This window comes from Oncorhynchus mykiss, chromosome 12, assembly GCF_013265735.2.
Source record: "Oncorhynchus mykiss isolate Arlee chromosome 12, USDA_OmykA_1.1, whole genome shotgun sequence".
Taxonomy (NCBI): Eukaryota; Metazoa; Chordata; class Actinopteri; order Salmoniformes; family Salmonidae; genus Oncorhynchus; species Oncorhynchus mykiss.
The window spans coordinates 71,863,883-71,880,935 of record NC_048576.1 but is presented as its reverse complement, the minus strand read 5'-3'; the positions used below and the strand labels follow the sequence as shown (position 1 = coordinate 71,880,935).

The following is a 17,053-nucleotide window of genomic DNA, read 5'->3' as shown; positions in this document are numbered from 1 at the left end:
CTCCCACGAAATAAACTGCTTTGGCTTTGTGTCTGAACCCAGCCCCACTCATTGTAATACCTACCGTTTAGGTAAATCATTCCTTGCACCTCATCTAACTACCCCAGAGTTAGTTTCAATTTCTCATTTCAATTCTTTGGTCGGCATGGTAAAGGTTCCATTAGTTGCTGCATAAATCTTTTAGTCAGAGATTCCTACGTCTGTCTGTTTCTCGTTACTGTTTTATTGTGCACTTTGTAGTCTAGAACGTTCAATGAAGACACTTGAAATAACTCTGGTTGTCTCACTTTTTACTTGTAGCTTTTAGAGTAGCTATGTTAGCCTGTCTGTGTCTCACACATCTATGTTTCTCGTTAATAATTCTTTAGAGGCCTCCCAAGTGGTGCAGCGGTCTAAGGCACTGCATCATAGTGCTAGATGCATCACTTCAGGCCTGGGTTTGATCCCGGGCTGTTTCACAACCGGCCCTCATTGGCAGTCCCATAGGGTGCCGCATAATTAGCCCAGCGTCATCCAGGTTAGGGGAGGGTTTGGCTGGGGGGAGCTTTACTTAGCACATTGCGCTCTAACGACTCCTTGTCCTACCGCAGCAACTGGCCCAAGCCCCCTGTGCTTCTCCTTCACCAAAATTCAGACAGCTGAAATTCTGATAGAGCTGGAAAATCTGCATCCCTACAAATCAGCTGGGCTAGACAATCTGGACCCTCTCCAACTGCTTTTAAATGCTAGTAAAACTAAATGCATGCTCTTCAACTGATCGCTGCCCGCACCCTCCCGCCCGACTAGCATCACTACTCTGGACGGTTCTGACCTAGAACATGTTGACAACTACAAATACCCCCGTGTCTGGTTAGACTGTAAACTCTCCTTCCAGACTCATATTAAGCATCTCCAATCCAATATTCAACCTAGAATTGGCATCTTATTTCGCAACAAAGCCTCCTTCACTCATGCTGCCAAACATACCCTCGTAAAACTGACTATCCTACTGATCCTTGACTTCAATGTCATTTACAAAATAGCCCCCAACACTCTACTCAGCAAATTGGATGCAGTCTATCACAGCGCCATCCGTTTTGTCACCAAAACCCCATATACTACCCACCACTGCGACCTGTATGCTCTCGTTGGCTGGTCCTCGCTTCATCACCAAACCCACTGGCTCCAGGTCATCTATAAGTCTTTGCTAGGTAAAGCCCCGCCTTATCTCAGCTCACTGGTCACCATAGCAACACCCACCCGTAGTCCTCACTCCAGCAGGTGTATTTCACTGGTCATCCCCAAAGCCAACAATTCCTTTGGCCGCCTTTCCTTCCAGTTCTCTGCTGCCAATGACTGGAACGAATTGCAAAAATCACTGAAGTTGGAGACTTATATCTCCCTCACTAACTTTAAGCATCAGCTGTCAGAGCAGCTTACCGATCGCTGCAGCTGTACACAGCCCATCTGTAAATAGCCCATCCAACCAACTACCTACCTCATCCCATATTTGTTTTTGCTCTTTTGCACACCAGTATTTCTACTTGCACATCCTCATCTGTACATCTATCACTCCAGTGTTCTTATTGGTGTTCTTTAGTAGTGGTTTCTTTGCAGCAATTCGACCATGAAGGCCTGATTCACACAGTCTCCTCTGAACAGTCGATGTTAAGATGTGTCTGTTACTTGGACTCTGTGACACATTCATTTGGGCTGCAATTTCTGAGGCTGGTAACTCTGACGAACTTATCCTCTGCAGCAGAGGTAACTCGATCTTCCGTCCTCATGAGAGCCAGTTTCATCATTGCGCTTGATGGTTTTTGCGACTGCACTTGAAGAAACTTTCAAAGTTCTTGAAATTTTCCGTATTGACTGACCTTCATTTTTTATTATTTTTATTATTGTTATTTTTTCACCTTTATTTAAACAGGTAGGCCAGTTGAGAACAACTGCGACCTGGCCAAGATAAAGCAAAGCAGTGTGACACAAACAACAGCACAGAGTTACACGTCAATAAACGTACAGTCAATAACACAAAATAAAATAAAAATGTAAAACTCTATGTACAGTCTGCAAATGTAGAAGAGTAGTGAGGTAGTCAGTAAATAGGCACTAGAGGCGAAAATAATGTTTTAAAGTAAAGATGGACTGTCATTTCTCTTTGCTTATTTGAGCTGTTCTTGCCATAATATGGACTTGGTCCAAACAGGGCTATCTTCTGTATACCACCCCTACCTTGTCACAAGACAACGGATTGGCTCAAACGCATTAAGAAGGAAATAAATTCCACAAATAAACTTTTAACAAGGCATTACCTGTTAATTGAATTGAGAGAATGCCAAGAGTGTGCAAAGCTGTCATCAAGGCAAAGGGTGGCTACTTTTTTGGCTACTACATGTTTCCAGATGTGTTATTTCGTAGTTTTTATGTCTTCACTATTATTCTACAATGTAGAAAATAGTAGAAACAAAGCAAAACCCTTGAATGAGTAGGTGTGTCCAAACTTTTGACTGGTACTGTAAGTGAATTTGTCCCAATACTTTTGGTCCCCTAATGGGGGACTATGTACAGAAAGTGCTGTACTTTCTAAGCGGTTCACCCGATATGGTTGAAAATGGACTTACATTAATGCTGACAGTCTGCACTTTAACCTCACAGTATCATATTGAGTGATGGGAATGCTCTGTAGTGGTTGTTACAGATGTTGTGCACAAGGTTTCAGTGAATGTTAAGAGAACATTCCAAGGATATAACCAATGTTTTTTTTTTGTGATTTTTTTTTTCTTCTTTCAACATATTGTAACAACCACCGCTGAATATTTCCCAAACGTTCTCATTAGGTTTCCAGGTCATTTATAGACAAAATGTGTTCTGAAAACACAAGATCAGGCGAATGTTTTATGCAAGTATTGTATAATCATCAGCACAACTGGTCAGTTTTTTTTGTGTAAGGAGAACATTTGCCGCACCCTGACGAATGTTTTGGGAACTATCACATAATGATTTCCATTGTACTTGTTAGATGGTCTGGAATCTGCAATCTTTTTTTTCATGTTAGAGTACACATTCATTTTCAATTAAAAGCCCTGTCAGTGTCAAACAAAGATATGCTTTGGTTATCTCATTTCTTTACGGATCTGGATTAATAGCTTTATCTAGCTTTATCTACACTTCCATTCGTATTTACATATTAACAAAGGCAAACATTATTTTATGCTTATGAATACTGTCATACTAGGCCAGTGCATAATTCATGTGATTTTCATAAGAAGAAGAAGGGAACGTCGGGACAGCAGAGTAATACGTTATTCTCACTGACTTTACTGAGCAATTATGATTTAGGTTTGGATCAGATGGATTACTTGTGTTGGTCCTTTAAGGGAAATACAAGTTTGAAAATGTCAATAGTTATGCCCCTTTGTATAGAAAGACCCTCCTTTAATCTGTTGCGTTTTTATTTTTTTTATCCAGTGAGATTTCCATTCCTAAAAAGAGGCCTTTTGGTCACAGGGCTCAAACCTTCTAATCCTCTAAACATGGATTAACTCAATCCAGTTTAGACAATACGCAATACTGTGGGGGCAATGAATGAAATATCACTCATTTAACATTTGAAAAGGGCAAATATAATTTTTGGGTTGCTCCCACCCTTTTACGATGAGACAATCCCATACACTTCAAAACCTGAATCAATACATTCTCCACTGGGCTATATCAAAAACGACGTAGTAGTTCATCTGTTACACCGGATGAATGCTTTAACGCGGAGACAACGACAACCATGTTACAGGGGGTGTTTAAACAAACATTTCAAACAGCCTCCGAGTTGATGGGATCTCATTTACCTTGACGCAACACCATCAATAAGCGCTGCTGCAGTAGGCGTCTGTTCGTCTGTCCCACCGCCCAGATATTAAGATGGTTCTGGAGCATTCAGTGTCAGCAGATGCTCCATTATATATTTTGATTTTATTTCACCTTTATTTAACCAGGTAGGCCAGTGGAGAACAAGTTCTCATTTACAACTGCGACCTGGCCAAGACAGAGCAGAGCAGTGCGACAAAATCAACAACACAGAGTTACACATCAACAAACGTACAGTCAACAACACAAAAGAAAAGAAAAATAGAAACATCTATGTACAGTGTGTGCAAATGTAGAAGAGTAGTGAGGTAGTCAGTAAATAGGCATGAGAGGCAAAAATAATTCAAATGTAGCATTAATACTGGAGTGATAGATGTGCAAGTAGAGATACTGGGGTGCAAAAGAACAAAAGGGTAAGTAATAATATGGGGATGAGGTAGTCAGGTGTGCTATTTACAGATTGGCTGTGTAAAGGCACAGTGATCGGTAAGATGCTAAGACAGCTGATGCTTAAAATTAGAGAGGGCGATATAAGACTCTAGCTTCAGAGATTTTTGCATATTCGTTCCAGTCATTGGCCGCAGAGAACTAGAAGGAAAGGCAGCCAAAGGAAGTGTTGGCTTTGGGGACAGCCAGTGCAATATACCTGCTGGAGTGCGTGCTGCGGGTGGGTGTTGCTATGGTGACCAGTGAGCTGAGATAAGGTGGGGCTTTACTTAGCAAAGACTTATAGATGGCTTGGAGCCAATGGGTTTGGCAACGGATATGTAGTGAGGGCCAGCCAATGAGAGCATACAGGTCGCAGTGGTGGGTAGTATATGGGGCTTTGGTGATAAAACGGATGGTGCTGTGGTAGACTACATCCAGTTTGCTGAGTAGAGTGTTGGGGGCTATTTTGTAAATGACATCACCGAAGTCAAGGATCGGTAGGATAGTCAGTTTTACGAGGGTATGTTTGGCAGCATGAGTGAAGGAGGCTTTGTTGTGAAATAGGAAGCTGATTCTAGATTTAATTTTGGATTGGAGAGTCTGGAAGGAGAGTCTGGAAGGAGAGTTTACAGTCTAACCAGATACCTAGGTATTTGTAGTTGTCCACATATTCTAGGTCAGAACCGTCCAGAGTAATGATGCTAGTCAGGCGGGAGGGTGTAGGCAGCGATCGGTTGAAGAGCATGCACTTAGTTTTACTAGCATTTAAAAGCAGTTGGAGGTCACGGAAGGACTGTTGTATGGCATTGAAACTCGTTTGGAGGTTACTTAACACAGTGTCCAAAGAAGGGCCAGATGTATACAGAATGGTGTCGTCTGCGTAGAGGTGGATCAGAGAATCACCAGCAGCAAGAGTGACATCATTGATATATACAGAGAAAAGAGTCAGCCAGAGAATTGAACCCTGTGGCACCCCCATAGAGACTGCCAGATGTCCAGACAACAGGCCCTCAAATTTGACACACTGAACTCTGTCTGAGAAGTAGTTGGTAAACCAGGTGAGGCAGTCATTTGAGAAGCCAAGGCTATTGAGTCTGCCGATAAGAATGTGATTGACAGAGTCGAAAGCCTTGGCCAGGTCGATGAAGACTGCTGCACAGTTCTGTCTTTTATCGATGGCGGTTATGATATAATTTAGGACCTTAAGCGTGGCTGAGGTGCACCCCACCTTAGAGAGACGTTTTATTTCTCTATTTGGTTAGGTCAGGGTGTGATGTGGGGTGGGCATTCTATGTTTTGTTTTCTATGTTTCTTTGTTTCTATGTTCTGGCCGGGTATGGTTCTCAATCAGGGACAGCTGTCTATCGTTGTCTCTGATTGGGAATCATACTTAAGTAGCGCTTTTTCCCTCCTTTGATTGTGAGTAGTTGACTTTTGTTAGTGGCACTATAGCCCTGTAAGATTCACGGTTGTTTCTTCGTTTGTTGTTTTGTTGGCGACATTTTAAATAAAAGGAAAATGTACGCTAACCATGCTGCACTTTGGTCCACTTCTTTTGACGGCCATGACAGAACTACCCACCACCAAAGGACCAAGCAGCGTGGCTAGGAGGAGCAGGGATCCTGGGCCCGGGAGAAGAGAGAATGGAGGACATCTTGGACATGGGAGGAGGTTATGGCAGGGGACAAGACCCTGCCATGGAAACAGGCTGAAGTAGCGAGGGAGGAACCACTTCGCTACCAGGAGTCACGGCAACGGAGCAGGCACGAGAGGCAGCCCCAAAAAATGTTTGGGAGGGGGCAGACGAGGAGATTGGCTGAGTCAGGTTGGAGACTTGAGCCAACTCCTCGTGCTTACCGTGGGGAGAAGCGTGGTACTGGTCAGGCACCGTGTTATGCGGTGAAGCGCACGGGGACTCCAGTGTGCGTTCACAGGACAGTGCGCTACATCCCAGCTCCCCGCATCTGCCGGGCTAGGGTGAGCATCCAGCCAGGGCTGATGGTGCCGGCTCAGCGCGCCTGGTCTCCAGTGTGTCTCTTCGGCCCAGTGTATCCGGTGCCTCCGCCAAGAACTAAGCCTCCAGTATGTCTCCCCAGCCTGGTGAGTCCTGTGCCTGCTCCCAGAACCAGGCCTCCTGGAGTGAGGAGACGTATGGGCAGCCTGGTGCGTGGAGCTGCCACAGGGCTCACCAGGCTGCCCATACGTCTCCTCACTCCAGTGATGATCCATGGCAAGAAGCCTCCAGTGATGATCCATGGCACGAAGCCTCCAGTGATGATCCATGGCACGAAGCCTCCAGTGATGATCCATGGCACAAAGCCTCCAGTGATGATCCATGGCACGAAGCCTCCAGTGAGGAGTCATGGCACAAAGCCTCCAATGACGGCCTCCAGTCCGGGGCCTCCGAGAGATGGTCTCCAGTCCGGAGCCTCCAGTGACGGCCTCCAGTCCGGGGCCCACAATGAGGGTGCCCAGTCCGGGGCCCGCAATGAGGGTGCCCAGTCCGGGGCCCGCAGCGAGGATCCCCAGTCCGGGGCCCGCAACGAAGGACCCCAGTCCGGAGCCCGCAACGAGGGTCCCCAGTCCGGGGCCCGCAGAGAGGGTCCCAAGTTCGGGGTCGGCGGCGAGGGTCCCCACACCAGAGGCGCCACCAAAGCGGGGTCCCCTATAGGTTCAGGTTTTGCGGCCAGACTCCGCACCTTTGGGGGGAAGGGGTACTGTCACGCCCTGACCTTAGAGAGACATTTTATGTACACTCACCACGCTGCACTTTGGTCCACTTCTTTCGACGGCCGTGACAATTGCATAGTGGCGAAGGTACGGTGGGATTCAAAATGGTCGGTGATCTGTTTATTAACTTGGCTTTCGAAGATTTTAGAAAGGCAGGGCAGGATGGATATAGGTCTATAGCAGTTTTGGTCAAGAGTGTATCCCCCTTTGAAGAGGGGGATGATTGAGGCAGCTTTACAATCTTTGGGGATCTCAAACGATATGAAAGAGAGGTTGAATAGGCTAGTAATAGGGCTTGCAACAATTTCGGCTGATAATTTTAGAAAGAGAGGGTCCAGATTGTCTAGCCTAGCTGATTTGTAGGGATCCAGATTTTGCAGTTCTTTCAGAACATCAGCTCTCTGGTTTTGGGTGAAGGAGAAGCGCAAGGGGGAGCAAGTTGCTGCAGGGGGAGCTGAGATGTTGGCCAGGGTAGGGGTAGCCAGGTGGAAAGCATGGCCAGCCGTGGAAAACTGCTTATTGAAATGATCGATTATCGTAGATTTAGCAGTGTTTCCTATCCTCACTGCAGTGCGCAGCTGGGAGGAGGTGCTCTTATTCTCCATGGACTTTACAATGTTCCAAAACTTTTTGGAGTTAGTGCTACAGGAAGCAATTTTCTGTTTGAAAAAGCTAGCCTCAGCTTTCCTAACTAACTGAGTATATTGGTTCCTGACTTCCCTGAAAAGTTGCATATCCCGGATGTTTTTGTGCTGGTCAAGGGCAGTCAAGTCTGGGGTGAACCAAGGGCTATATCTGTTGTTAGTTCTCCATTTTTTGAAAGGGGCATGCTTATTTAAGATGGAGAGGAAAGCACTTTTGAAGAGCAACCAGGCAACCTCTACTGACAGGATGAGGTCAATATCCTTCCAGGATACCCGGGCCAGGTTGATTAGAAAGGCCTGCCCGCTTAAGTGTTTTAGGGAGCGTTTGACAGTGATGAGGGGTGGTCATTTGACCACGGATCCAGTACGCACACAGGCAATGAGGCAGTGATTGCTGAGATCCTGGTTGAAGACAGCAGTGGTGTATTTAGAGGGCAGGTTGGTCAGGATGATAACGGCCGGGGTGTTAAGCATGTCCCAGTTTAGGTCACCTAACAGTACGAATTCTCAAGATAGATGGGGGGCGATCAATTCACATATGGTGTCCAGGGCACGACTGGGGACCGAGGGGGGTATATAACATGCAGCAACGGTGAGAGACTTGTTTCTGGGAAGGTGGATTTTAACAAGTAGAAGCTCGAATTGTTTGGGCACAGACCTGGATACTATGACAGAACTTTGGTAGTTATATCTTGTCGGAAAATGTTATAGTTAGGGATGAACATTTCAGGACTTTTGGTGGCCTTCTTAAGCCAGCATTCAGACACGGCTAGGACATCCGGGTTGGCACAGTGTGCTAAAGCAGTGAATAAAACAAACTTAGGGAGGAGGCTTCTAATGTTAACATGCATGAAACCAATGCATTTACGGTTATAGAAGTCAACAAATGAGAGCGCCTGGGGAATGGGAGAAATGCTGGGGGCTGCAGGGCCCGGGTTAACTTCTACATCACCAGAGGAACAAAGGAGGAGTTGGATAGGAGTATGGCTAAAGGCTAAAATAACTGGTCGTCTAGTGCGTTCGGAACATAGAGTCAAAGGAGCAGGTTTCTGGGCGAGGAAGAATAGATTCAAGGCATAACGTATAGACAAGGGTGTGGTAGGATGTGAGTACAGTGGAGGTAAGCCTAGGCATTGAGTGATGATGAGAGAGGTTTTGTCTCTAGAGGAACCATTTAAGCCAGGTGCGGTCACCGCATGTGTAGGGGGTGGAACATAAGGGCTAGCTAAGGCATATTGAGCAGGGCTGGAGGCTCTACAGTGAAATAAGACAAAAATGACTAACCAAAACAGCAAAAGACAAGGCATTGACATTAGGGAGAGGCATGTGTAGCTGATCATGGGTGATCATAGGGTCCAGTGAGTAGCTAGGCGAGCTGAAGGCATGGTGATTCAGACAGCTAGCAGGCCGGGGCTAGCAGCAGGCTAGCAGACTGGCCTCAGGGGGACGTCGCAACAGGAGAGTCTGTTGACACCCCCCTTTGACGGTTACGTCGGCAGACCAGTCGTGATGGATTGGCGGGGCTCCGTGTCGGCAGCAAAGGGTCCTGGCCAATTGGCAGAAGAGGTATTGAAGCCCAGGAATTATCTGATGGATACCAACTGCAACTCACCATGTCCTGGACTGAATTATAACTAGCCCTGTCGTCTCTTCTCCTCAGCCCCAAACAGGCTTTGCCAGTAAATGGAGGATTTGAATAAATAACACCCGACATTTCGACCTATTGGCCTGCTTAGCCTTCTTTCCCCAAAACTCCATTTACTGACATTAAAATATTCTCTTTCGCATTGAAAGCTACTTAAGATAGTTAATGTTGGCTTTACATGCTTAATAAGCAGTTATTCCTAGAACCTGTACTCTATTCCCCAATGCACATTGGTGTCAATGTCCTGAACTGTAGGTTCTGATGGACTGAATAAACAGAATTGGGTATGTGGTTTGTGTATTAATTTTCTATTGGGGGGCAGAGGTCATCCCAGGTTCAACCTAGGCAGGTTACAACCTAAATTAATTAGTTCTGCCTGCTGAAACAGAATAAATAGTTTTTACTGGAAGCCAAGGGAGGATAGAGGAATAACCCATATGTCTCAGAGAGAGAGAGCTGTAGCCCCTGATGCCTGACTGAGGAGTGGGGCGTGTGCAGCTGCTGCCCCAGGCCCAAAGACATCCAGGCAGCTAGGCAGCACTGCAACAGCCAGGGCCAGGGAAACCCAGCCCAGCCCAGCAGCAGGCTTCCCCCAGTATCATAAAGATATTAGTGAGAGTGACACAGTGCTCCTGCCAACCCCAGTGCTGCAGAAGCAGAACCATGCTGCCCGGCCGTCCGCCTGCCTATGTCCAGAGCCTGAGTGCTGCAATGAGACAAGGGCAATGCAGCCTCCTGCGCCAGCTCCTCACAAGCCCACTCCCTCACTCTGACAGACAAGCATCTGCCACCTGGCCAGCCGGCCGCACTGGTCATCCCCCATCCAGCCTACGTCACCATAGAGGACATCAGGCTGCACTCTCTATAAATCAAATGTAAGAGCTCTCATGGGAATCAACGGCTAACAATATCCAGCTTCAGGAGTTGAACGACCTGTGGTTGTTATGGCATGGCCCAAGTTGTACTGGATGGTCTTAATGTACAGTTAATTTCAACGTCTTTATATCAATTTCAATAAATGTGTGTTTATATTTTGGAAAGCTATACCAGCGTATCTTTCTGACAAGTTGACAAACACAAAATTAAGGGAAAATATGATGTAATTGATTTACAAAAAATATATACTTATTACAAAACAGTGTCCCTTTAAGAATTTAGTAAAATAATATACCTCAGTGTGAATAAGCTCCATGTTTGCATACAAATGAACCATGCCTATCAACATTCAAGATGTGCCTATCAACACATCTTGAAGTCCCACCAAAGAACAAATAGGGTGATAACATTTTACTACATGAACATGTTGTGAGGCCAGTTTAAGTATGTAGGCCCTATAATATATATATAGCTGATCTATACTATATTTTGAGGTGCAATGGCACTCTTCAACAAAAGGATTTACAATTACCCTCCAGACTGTGTTGAACTCCACCATTTATAGCCTTGCGGTGACAAACAATCTTATTATGAGATTTATCTTCACCCCAACTGGGCTTGAGGATCAACATGCTTCTTCTCCTTCTCCTGCGCTTCCCAACTGAAATAATAACCCGTCGATTATGGTTAAAACGTGGTGTCAGCCCCGATATGATTGAAAAAAGAGCCCTGTCGCGGCATAATGGAAACTCCCGACTCCGGTTCGGGAATACATAAAGGCAAGGAGTGAAAGAGATTTCGATCAGGGCTCTCTGGCTTGAATTAATCACTCACTGTTTAATGGATCTTTGAGGCTTGTGCTTGACGCAGTGAGGAGCTGCATTTCTTTTATTCCCGAGACCAACAAAACCCTGGATTTTTCATCAGAAACCTGCTGCCTCCTTGAAAATGTCTTGGTGACATAGGGTTCCAGTTTTTGATCGGGAAAGGCTAGAGGGATTCTGCTCCGCTGTTGTAAGCAGGTAAGAGCTTAAATGTTTCTGGTTAGTGGAGGAATGCTATACTCTAATACGCTTCAATGCCGCAGTTAACACAATACGACCATATTCTACAACATATTCAATGTACACGTTTTAGTCGTGTCTTAAAATATCGGCACAGTACATTGAAAGTCAACGATGTAAAAGTGATTGCATTTTATTAGCAAGAATAGTTTTCACACATGAGCCATATTCCAATGGCTATGTGTGTTGGCAACACATTGTAGCATATCACTTATTCTTGAGTTAACTGTAGAAAATGTAGAACTGGTTTGAAGTTGCATATGCATGCATAAAACTTAAACAAATGTTGCACATGCCTTTATGGTGACATGCATAGTTTAAGTTGTTTGGAATGTGTTTATTTTATCAGTGAACGATCAAATCTAGGCATTTAAACTGTAGCACGTTAAAAATAATATTCACGTAGAGTGGTTTCTAAGTTATTGGATATAGCTAGGTTTATAATAATCTGTCCCATATAGAGAAATACACAACCATGTAGACTAAATAGAAAATCAGCGTTGCCATCCCCCAAACATCTTGATCTTATCCAATTTCATGTTCATTGTATGTAATATGCAATTGTAATGCAAAAGTAAAAGGGACGCCAAAATTGAAGTAGCCACTATTGCCTGAAATGCATTTCAACACCATGGACAGCGAACGGACCCTCTTTACCGCTAGAGTTCGCCTTGAACCATAGAATATATTTCTCTCATGGCTTCGCTTCATGGGGTTTCTGAGAATTATATGACAACTGTGTTACTTTCCTATTGAATTAAATTATGAAACATTTGCTTAATGTACACTAGTGCGCAGATCCTTGCTGACGTCAAGGCGACACCTTATCGGATAATTTCTCAGAGGTTTTAAACGTTCAGAATTTGAGTTTGCATGCAGAATGGTAGGTTACAGACTAAGCAACATACTGTATTACATCCAGAGTACAGCCCGATGTGCTAGGCGCGCCAAGTCCGTGAGGACACGAGGAACTGACCCAGTCAACAGGGCTAATCTGTACCGGTGAGTCTACATGACATACCCTACAGTACGCAGAAATACTTAGCCTACTGTAACATATTGCTGCACCATGTGCAGTTAAATATCGCAGGTATAATTAATCGGTGACTATGTAGACTCTAGGTTGCATGCCTCTGAGCATGGTAATACATTTTGTAATTCATGTGAAATAAGGGTTTGTGACCTTTATATAAACACCCAGACAGGCTAAATTAGGGTACGGATTTATCCCCATAAAAGTAACATCAGATGATTGAATTATCTCAGAGATTTTGGAATGCAGTTGATTTTATTCAATGACAAATACTTGTTTATATCCTGTGATTCATATCCATGTCACACATTCATATGGTTGAAGTCAGACCTACACAAACAACAATATGACCCTCTATGGATATAGGCAGAGCTAGTGCATGGGACAGGGGGTGCAGCCTACATCTACTTGGTTGAATATAAGGCGTCTTTGCTATTCATCTTGTATGCAAATGTATATTGTATAGCCTAGGTGTTTGTAAATATTGTTTACAAATCTTGTTGCAATATCTGTCTATCGGTCTTTTTTTGTGCAAATCTTCTTATTTTTTTGACCAATATGCAGATATTGTATTATTTTTGTGGATCAACTGCACCACTTTGATGAATGTGTGACATTGATAATGAAATTCTAAATTGATTCACGATATTGAGTAGGCCTTATTTGCATGAGGGCTGAGAAAGTGGTGGTTCGCTAACAAAGGTTGCCATGACAAGAGCCTAATGCTCAGCTGATACTCAGCCAAACATATTACGACAACAGCTTGAGCTGTTGTGTATAGTGGAGCATAAACCCTCGGCTTACACAGTTGACAAGTAAAATAAAAGGTATACTCATCTATTACGCGCGCACATGGCACTTGGCACAAGTGCTATATCAATATATTGAACGAAACATGTATGCATAAAGACAGTAGGCTACGAAGACAATAATTAAAACAAATCTATGTTTTTATTTCTTCCTCTTGTTTACCCCTCATTTTCATGACACCATTTACGTTCCACGTCTTTGTAAATAGTGGTGGGATGAGCAACCTAACTTGATATTTGCAGCTAAACCGGGAGAGTTTTGACGATTTTAAAACATCCTCACACAGTTTCATAGCTGCTGTCGCTGGAGCTTTACCTCACATTAGCATCCCGCATCTCCCTTTTCCTGTCCCTGTCTTTCTTATCTTGATTATGCAGCTTGAAGATTGAGTCAGCTATTTTGTATGCACGTTGCCTTAGCTTGGTTATTTGTGGAAGAGAGTTAGATCGTGCTGCGGATACTGAAAAGAAGTACAGCTTCTCATGACGGTAAGGAGTGGAGGAGACGGAGCTGTCCTGTTCGATATTGCCATTGGAAAAAGACACACAGTACCTTCAAAAAGTATTCACACCCCTTGACGTTTTCCACATTTAGTTGTGTTATAGACTGTATTAAAAATGTATTACATTTTGATTTTGTGTCACAGGTCTAGAGATAATAACCCATAATGTCAAAGTGGAATTAGGCTTTTGAAATGTTTACGAAGTAATAAAAATGAAAAGCTTGAGTCAATAAGTATTCAACCCCTTAGTTATGGCAAGGCTAGATAGGTTCAGAAGTAAACATTTGCTTAACAAGTCACATAATGAGTTGCATGGACTCACTCTGTGTGCAATAATAGTGTTTAACATGATTTTGTACCCCACACATACAATTATCTGTCAGGTCCCTGAATCTGTGTTTGTGAATTTCAAACACAGATACAGCCACAACTACCAGGGAGGTTTTCCAATGCCTCACAAAGAAGGCACCTATTGGTAGAAAAAAAGCAGACATTGAATATCCCTTTGATCATGGTGAAATTATTAATTACATGTTGGATGGTGTATCAATACACCCAGTCACTACAAAGATACAGGCGTCCTTCTTAACTCAGTTGCCGGAGAGGAAGGAAACCGCTCAGGGAATTCACCATGAGGACAATGGTGATTTTAAAACAGTTGCAGAGTTTAATGGCTGTGATAGGACAAAACTGAGGATGGATCAACAACAATGTAGTTAGTTAACAACACTAACATAAATGACAGATTTAAAAGAAGGAAGCCTGTACAGAATAAAATACTCCATAACATGCATTGTGTTTGCAACAAGGCACTCAAGTAAAACTGCAACAAAATGTGGCAAATAAATAAATGTTTTGTCCTGAATACAAAGCGTTATAACACAATAAATTCACTGAGTACCACTCTTCATATTTTTAAGCATGGTGGTGGCTGCATCATGTTATGGGTATGCTTGTGATTGCCAAGGACTAAGGAGTGTTTTAGGATAAAAATAAACAGAATACAGCTACAAGCACAGGCAAAATCCTAGAGGAAAATCTGGTTCAGTTTGCTTTCCAACAGACACTGTGAGACAAATGTACTTTTCAGCAGGACAATAACCTAAAATACCAGGCCAAATCTACACTGGAGTTGCTTACTAACACAACATCTAATATTCCTGAGTGGCGTAGATACAGTTTCGACTTAAATCAACATTAAAATCTATGGCAAGACTTGAAAATGTCTGTCTAGCAGTGATCAACATTCAACTTGACAGAGCTTGAAGAATTGTACAAATAATTCTGGGCAAATATCTTACAATCCAGGTGTGCAACGCACTTAGAGACTTACCCCAAAATACTTACAGCTGTAATCGCCGCCAAAGGTGCAAAATGTGAAATAATTTAGGGGGTATGAATACTTTCTGAAGCCAATGTAAGTAGTGATGCTTATGATGATGATGATGTGTCTACTGGTGGTGATAGGTTGTCAATTTAGTAAACTCGTGCATAACTTTGTGAGGACATAGTACCTTTAATCCAGCATAGTAACTGGTGATTTCCTGGACAAGACAACAAAGCATTATTCTCTTGTTGAAAAAATGATATAAAGTACTACATAATAAGGAATCATACTGAAGATAAAAGAAAGCATCACTGTCTTGTAGAAGGCATCTATGCTTTGTAACAGAATTGATTGCAGTAGATGCGCTGCATGTTGTAGAGAAGTTACCTAAGCATGACATACTGGCGTGCTCAAACCCAGATGCTCTGGGTATATGGTTAACAATGTGTAAAGTGTAATCAAAGAGACCAGTCATGCTTTGTAGACAGAGCAAAGAAACATATGGTAGAACAGCATGCCAAAATCTGCAGTTACAATACCACAATACTGTAGCGGCCCCAGCATCAGTACGACATCAGTATCCTCCTCAATAGGGTCTCTTATTGGAATGTCTCAAGCCTCTACACGCTCTACGCAGACCCAAGATTCAGTATTGCAATGCCGTTTTTCATCACAAAAGGGGAAGCTCCTTGTAATACCTGAAAATTGAGAGTGAGACATGCCTTATTTGACATGGAGAGGTGGGAAGCTAAAAGGGCTAGCTAGCTTGTTATGTTTTTAGCCAGGCTAAAGTCAGCTAGCTAACTACTACTAGCAAGGGAAGGTGACTTGCTTTCACAAAATGAAAAGACAAAAATAAAAAACTTTGCTTATCGCTCCCCTGTGAATGTGAGTGGGAATGGTAAGGATTTCATGTTACCAAAAGGTTTTCGCTACTCCAAATATCCCACTCCGCCCACGTGTATGCACGTAGACCAACGGAGTGAAGCTTGTAGTAATCTTTAGGTGTTGGATTGGCAGCTGAGAGGTCATGGAGTCCCATTTGGTCTAACCCAGAAGTGAGTTGGTGCTGCTCTGAGAGCATCAGTACTGGGCCTTGGCCTGAGGGACCATCACGCAGAGAAGCATAGGACCTGCAGCAATCACAGACTCAATACAACACCAACATTCTTGTCAAGAGGTTAAGACCTGTTGATATTATAGTTTATAGTACTGATGACTTTGAGTCCAGTTATGGCTACAATACGGTGTCATGAATAGCTGTTTGCATTGGGTGTTGACTAGTATGTGGACAAACCAAGAGATTTTGAGTGAGACCAGCATAACCCAAGTCAGCTTCATCACCAAGAGGTGTCTTGGTAAATTATGCAGTAACACCAGCTGGAATCTATAACAATCAGATTGGTTTTTTCCATATTAATGCAGTGGACATAATACGTTATGTGCTTTACTTTGCATATTTCATCTCACCTCATACGGATGAGAAATAGGATTAGACCTGCTATGGAAAAAAATATATCTGAGATGCTATCATGTCAAACATGTTACAAGGCAGGATTATGAGAAAAGTTGGTGTAATTGTGAAATAATCATCTTTTAAATTCAGACAAGATAATTAAATGGCACATGTGAGGGAAGTGTCTGTGGTGCTAATAGGATATCAGCTTGAAGTAGCACATGTGCTGCAATTCCTCCCTCTCCTTTGGGATAACAAGCATCCCACTGGGCACACTATGACATTTCAACGTGGGTAATTGGGTCATATTTGGCTGAGATGTTGATCAATGAAATTACAACCTATATTCACCCATTCAAAAAGACAGCCAAAAGTTAGTTGAATGTCCAATGTGGTATTGCTATTCTTTCAACCATCTAAAAGCCCAACCAAATTCAAATGGAACACAATGTCGGGTGTGTGGTTTAGTTGTCACCCAAATGTCTATCCCTGTGCTTTCATCCATTATTTAAACCAATCATTACATTTGGCCTATTGTATTGTCTATTTCTGGTTGAATTCTGGGTTGAAATGAAACAATTGCTGTTGATGACTTTGCAAATGCTATATAGGCCTAAATAGCAACATTGATGACATACTGTAAGTGATAAAGTATGGTCACATTTCATTTTCTCTGTTAAAACCTACCCTTATG

General features: G+C 43.3%; 1 protein-coding gene across 2 annotated transcripts in view; it reads left to right on the top strand.

Moving 5' to 3' along the window:
* Positions 1-10,795: 10,795 nt before the first annotated feature.
* LOC110538235 (protein ELFN1) overlaps positions 10,796-17,053 on the top strand; it is a 90,705-nt gene continuing 84,447 nt past the window's right edge. Inside the window, exon 1 of one of the 2 annotated variants that reach the window (XM_021624929.2) lies at positions 10,796-11,189. The gene's annotated coding sequence lies outside the window, so the exon portion shown is untranslated. Of the gene's footprint in view, positions 11,190-11,922; positions 12,234-17,053 lie in introns of those variants that run through there. The other variant, XM_021624930.2, reaches the window with a different exon arrangement.